The sequence below is a fragment of the Daphnia pulicaria genome, chromosome 8 (genome assembly GCF_021234035.1).
Source record: "Daphnia pulicaria isolate SC F1-1A chromosome 8, SC_F0-13Bv2, whole genome shotgun sequence".
NCBI lineage: Eukaryota > Metazoa > Arthropoda > Branchiopoda > Diplostraca > Daphniidae > Daphnia > Daphnia pulicaria.
Genome location: NC_060920.1, coordinates 11192313 through 11198584, shown reverse-complemented (window position 1 = coordinate 11198584; position 6272 = coordinate 11192313). Strand labels below are relative to the sequence as shown.

At 38.0% G+C, this 6272-nt stretch overlaps 2 long non-coding RNA genes across 5 annotated transcripts; both read left to right on the top strand.

Annotated features, from left to right (window-relative positions):
- The first annotated feature begins 1168 nt into the window (after positions 1-1168).
- On the top strand, positions 1169-3022 carry LOC124311602. 4 transcript variants are annotated; one of them, XR_006909972.1, is made up of 5 exons: positions 1169-1308; positions 1371-1514; positions 1559-1780; positions 2186-2480; positions 2540-3022. It is a non-coding gene; the product is annotated as an uncharacterized LOC124311602 (long non-coding RNA). The 4 variants fall into 4 exon arrangements; XR_006909973.1 differs by having other exon boundaries at positions 1170-1308; positions 1580-1780; XR_006909971.1 differs by having other exon boundaries at positions 1173-1301; positions 1569-1780.
- Positions 3023-3144: 122 nt separating this feature from the next.
- LOC124311685 lies at positions 3145-5294 on the top strand. The gene is made up of 5 exons (XR_006910129.1): positions 3145-3464; positions 3542-3762; positions 3828-3925; positions 3994-4216; positions 5045-5294. It is a non-coding gene; the product is annotated as an uncharacterized LOC124311685 (long non-coding RNA).
- The last annotated feature ends 978 nt before the right edge of the window (positions 5295-6272 follow it).

Genomic DNA, 6272 nt, shown 5'->3' with positions numbered 1-6272 from the left:
AAGATCGCAATCAACTGGATCTCTGATAACGCGCCAGCAGTACGTTCCCTACCACACGTTCCTTAATTTGGTTACATTTGTGACTTTTCACCAGCCTGGTAGACTTTTAGCTGCGTGATGAACTGACGATAAAGAGAAGTCTAAAATCTAAATCCCAATAACTTATTTTTTATCCTGTCTCTTGGTTTGTGATTCTTTCTGCATAAAAGCAAGCATAAAAGTCTACATAAAAGACAGTCGTATCGGAACCGGAGCATCAAAAAAGCTAAGAAAGTGTGTTGAAGTGGCGTGATTTGTCAAACATAGAAATTCAATTCGTTTTAGGAATTAAGGAGCATTTATTAAGGACTTAAGTTTGCTCAAATTCGTAAGCACAATTACCCGAAGGGTTTCTAAACGGTGCGGTTGCTGCGGGTTGCTGTAAAATAGCAGCTGTTGCTATAGTATAGTAATAAGGTTATAAGTTTGGTTATAAGTTATTAGTCACACTATTTATAAACCTAGCATTATATTACTTGTTTATACACATTTTATATTGCATAATCTATAACCGGTTTATAGAATGTGAAGTATAGGCTACGAATGTTGGGTTGTGGACACTAGAGCGCACTGCATATTTTAAGAAAGGTGGAGTGGGGCATGCGAATAATTTTGGTTGGAGTTCTATTGTCGGACATTTAAAATTCAATAGAGCTCTATTGTCGAACATGAAAATTATTAAAGAATTTATTGGAGTTCTATTGTCGCGTAGTGGGAGTTCTACTATCGGGCACTGGAGTTCTATTGTCGGGTATTTTTAATAATATTTAAAAAAGAGTTCTAATGTCTTTAGAGTTCTACTGTCGTTGGAGTTCTACTGTCACATACAAAGAAATTTTTAAAAATTATTTAGAATATTGGGGTTCTATTGTCGGTGGAGTTCTTCTTTCTTTGGAGTTTTACGATCGCCATTCCTTTTTGGCGAGCTTTTAAGGTGCAAGGGTTCCCTCCCGCAATCTCATCAGATTTATTTGTATGTGATGTGTATCTGATTATTAATTCTCGTGAGTCGTGATGTTAAGCTTCGGAAACAGAATTCGGAAAGTCCATCCGTTCCGTACAGTCAAACGTGGTAATCGCGAGGGAATCTTTTGGCTGTCGGTAGATGGCTAAAATGGATTGATCCCCCATCCACCAGGTGACGCGAGTGTCTCCGCAAGTCTTCGTGTTCGTGAGGACGAACTATTTGCCACATGTTTCCGAGACGCTGTCCAAAATCATTACGGAATTGGGGTTTCGATCTAAGTTTTCAGCCATGAAATGTAATTGGTAATGCTAGTTTCGATTTCTTTAATTTAATTATTATTTGACGTTTCTGTCTGAATTTCCAGGCAATCTGGCATATAATTTCACTTCGTCAAATAATGTGACGTTGGTTGAAACTGTTGTTCATTTTGCCGTAATGTCGGCCATTTTTATTAGCTGTACTATATACGGTTGTTTGTCTCATCTCGTGCAGAAACACTTAAGAGCTGGTAAAGTAATTTTTTTGATCAATTTCCCTTTAATAATGTAATAGGTTTTATTAGTTGATGTTCAGGTTGTAGACATAGATCCCTTTGCCCGACTGTTGCAGAAATTGAGAACACAACAAAGTCAGAGCTTCATGGCTGTTGTGTCATTACTGGGTTCTGTTGCAGCCAGCTGGTGAAAGGTGTGATCGAGTCAAGTTGAGCTGTAGCTGCTGCATGCAGTTTATCAAGCTGGGTTAAAGTGTCACTGAGGAAGACTTCTTGAATTGGTAATTTGATTGATATTGGTTGGTTGTAAATTGGGAAGTCCTGTGTTTTTTGTTTGTTTTTGTAATTTTATATTCAATTGACAAGTTCAACTCTAATGTGATGTAGAAAATTAGGGATATTTCTTCCTTCCAAATAATTGTTTCTGTTCTAAGATAGCCACATTGTTGGTCAGCTTCCACTGAATTTTTTATTTTCAATTTTCATTTCCAATCAAACTAGAACAACAATTCCCACTCAGTATTGCAAGTGTTTATAACATTGGAAGTAGATGTATAGAATTCTTTCCTGGTTTATTTTTCCATTTCAATTAATAATTAATTTTAAATTAAGTAAATTTTATTATAGGTACCCTTTTTTCACATTTCAAAATGTTATTGGTTCATTAATGTTCTTTTGCTTTGTAGGAGTTCATGATCAGTTTGATATTTGAGCTGATATGGTGTTACTGTTTGGTGTTACAGTGGTTTTGCAGTCCCTTTCCAGTTGAGACATGCCCTCAAATGGAGCTTGTACAGACTTGCAATTCAACATCATACTTCAATGTGTCATTTACTCATTTGCTTACGTTGGTGTCCATGCAGTATATGCAGTGTTGAGCAGTTGGGTAAAATAGTCAATGTTGCCTGATGGCTGTCGGTCTTATTTTATCGGCTGCATTTTGTCGATATATCGTCTCTTGCTACCTGTACCGGCGTTTAGGTAATGCTTGATGTTTCGTTCAGTTATTGACTCTTAATTAAAATCTATTCTTTTTTCAGTTTAATCGTTTGCTGCCGTTCCATATACTTGATCCATTGGTAGCACTGAGGAGAGGTTGCTGAAATTCAAGACTCGTCATTTCGTCAATAAATTATGTAGATGTAGATATATATTACAAGTGCATATCTGGGCTCCCTTCCTTAGTGGCCCCGTTTCCCTAAATAACTACTAACCAACGCCCGCCGGTGGTCACTCACTCGCTGCGACAACCAGGAGGAAGGGAGATGTTTGGTCGAACGTGGACTTGCAAGGCGCATGATTCGATGAAATCTGTTGGAGGGTCATGAAGCCGGAAGCCTACTATGATACACTGCCCTCATAATAACTGCTCCTCGGGCCTCGGCTCTCTTCGCTCTTTTTCCGGTTTCTCTTAACCATGGTCGGGTAATCTCCCTGGTCGAGTCAGTCGAGCAGTGTCTTCCCCTGCTTGACTGGCTGCAGTTGGTACCGGACGCTCTTTTTAATAAATTTAATCTATCAATTGTTAGTAAACCCAATTATTATATTATATAATAATAAACTTCGAAACTAATGTTTTATTAAAGGTGTTTTATTTATTAAAAAGACCGTTCGGAAAAATACAAGGGCGACACTAGTTAGTTTTGAATCCTAAGTTGGTTTCAATATTATTAAAAATACCCGATAATAGAACTCCACCGACAATAGAACCCCAATATTTTATTTAAAATACCCGTAGAAACTCCAGTGCTCGACAGTAGAAGTAGAACTCCACACGCGACAATAGAACTCCAATAATAATGAGCTGTGACTGCAACCAATTTAAAAATTCATTACTAGATGTCGTTAGTGTCGCCCTTGTTGTTTTTACATCGTGAAACGAGGCAAAATGGGCGAAACAATTGGATGCTAATTAATACTTATATTCCTGTGATTTCATGTAACAAATTGAACTTCTTATGATATGTAGGTTTATCTTGACCTAATTTCCTTATTTTTATACTGTACCTTCAATTACTGTTACTTCAAATTCTAGATGCAAGATGCATACTGTCAGTCATTCCAAAAAGTTGACTTAGCACTCAGTCACTTTCCATCCAATAGACCCATCATGTTGTCAAAAGCCTAAAACTAATGTGTGAAGCTCTCATGTCGTGGAATACAAATGTATGGAGACAAGGTATTTCCCCATTACTGCTACCACACCAACCACACAAAACCAACCGCCTTACTAAATTCAGCACCATTAGCCCATATGATAAAGGTAAGCAACAATATAACCTATCACCACGCTACTGCAATACTTAATGACACTTTCTTTAACATCAGGAAATTTACCTTAACCTAAGGAGTAAGGCTGTTGGTTGCTGTGATTTCCATTTTTACGGTTTTTTATCATGAACACTTCAGTGTGCTTGTTAGTATAGGTAAAGATGGAAATGCTTTATTAACTGTTATATTTTCAATTCATTAATGCAATACATTTTTTTTACAGAGTACATAATAGATCCTTAAGCCAATGCTGACCTTTGTCCATGAAGAAAGAGGGACATCCAACAAAATTCTTCTCCATCCTTATCTTTGCGACGCACGCTCATCTTTTTATCCACAAGATTTATTTTACTTCACTGGCGACTTGGCGAGTTTCTGGACCACTTCAAGATTGCTTCCGTCCGCTGTTACACACCTGCAGTCACTCACCACGGGATTATGCCTAGGTACCCAACAATTGACTTATTTTCTTAGGTTATCTACCAATAGTCTAGTTGCGTTAGACTGTGTCTGTGTAATAGTTTCCAAAATTAGGCCCTTCTTGCGCGCAAACAAAGTTTACTTGGCCGCTTCTTTTTTCTAACGCTAGATGGCTTTTTGATAATTTGCAGTCTAAAGTCTAAACAGCTGTCAAAACAGTCAGTTTCTGTTACTTTGAACATCTCTTTAAACATTTATCGACAGTTATTTTGTTTAAATATTTAGTGATAACTGACTTTTATTATTCCCCCAACAAAGCTCACTTGTTAAATTTTCGATAATTGCTTTTTTTTTCTACTTCCGGTTTACTCATTTCAGTCAGTAGTTCATTAAATATTCATCTGACGCACGAAAGAACCACATATTCGTAATCCTCGTCGAATTTGTGGTAAAGTTCATGTTTCGTTTTGTACGTTTTCGTACTTCCGGTTTTGAAAATTTTCCTGAACTATAGTTCAGGAAAATTCTCGATTTTGGCCAAATTTTGGATTTCGTTTAAATCACACCTAATCGACCCCAAATTTCATGGAGATCACGAATATGTGGTTTAATTTGACGACAGCTCAATGGTTGAGGCGCTGTGGCTACTTCCGGTTTACTTCCGGAATTTTTTAAAAAAGACTAGCAAGTGAGCTTTGTTATGTGTACAGTTTTCAATATTGTTAGCTAGATTTTAAGCAATTTAAAGCGTGCCTTTAAAGTTTTGAGCCAAAAATAACAGATCAATGTACCTATATGTATTAATTAACTTTTATTGGCATGTCACTTAATAAGAATTGTTTCTCTTTTTTCAGATGATGCAGAGGAGACGTCGAGAAGATTGACACCAAAACATCGCCGGTATCTCCAAAGTGTCAGCGCGGATCATTATTTGTTGTTGGTAATATGTGTTAGTGTTAGTTAACCTGTTGGTTGCCACGCCTTTGTTCTTCCCTGCTCCTTAGAACGGGCTGCGTGCGCTGTTCGGTCTCGTGGTATGCCGAGGGGTCGGAAAGTCGCACCAGCCCAAAACTTGCTGCAAGGCGCCTGTTAGGCAATGCACCATACGACCCTAGTTCCCCCTTGTCGATGCGTTGATGGATTCTTCTGTCACCGTGTCAGCCCGGACTTGTCAGCAATGGCAAGTTCCACCTTGGTCATAGATTCTTCAGACGTGGCGCGTAGAGTAGTAGAAAGCAACCTACGGGTTGTATGCCGGGGCAGTCAACGGGTTATCTTAAGTGTATGTATGTATGTGATTATAAAATGTGGTGGAATTGTGGGTGGAGGTGGGACAATAAAGTTATTTTTTTTAATGTTTGTGTTTGTTATGTCGCAAAACTTGTAATAAATTAATGTTTAGTTTACGATTTGTATATTTTTTACAACTTTGAAGTTTTACATAAGTTATAGGCAGCGACTGATCAACTTCAGATTCTTCAAATAAAACTTCTATGATGAACCACACACTATCTGTAACTCTTTTGTTACACCAACTTAAGTTAAAAAGAGAGCTGTTAACATTAGAAAGTACGTCTCTTTCGTAACTTACCCTGTAAATCAAGTTCGTCCAAACACTAGAATATATCGGAATGCGGAGCGACTAGAGCAATAGTCACCTCCAAAATGCGAAATAGGAAAGACCCAACCAAAATAAGAAAACGTCGCAATGTCTTAAGGCTTTTAGGTGGCAAGAGAAGTCGTACACAATGATTACCCAGGTTTAAAAAAAAATTATTTCCCTATTAAAGATCAACCATTCCCAGTGATTAGTAACTATTAAGATATGACCGACAAATCTGAACATAGTTATAATATTTAGGAGCGTCCCTGTAGTAAGTTGGAGAAGCGTAAGGTGTGGTGTAATATTCAGGTGCCTTAGTGGTGTAGTAACTCGGGATGGAGTAATACTTCGGAGCTACGGTGTAGTTGGTCGGAGCAGGGTAAGTAGTGTTATAATACTCAGGTGCCTTGGTAGTGTAGTACATAGGGGCCTCGGTATAGTAGCTAGGTGTAGCGTAGGTTGTGGCGTAGTAAACTGAA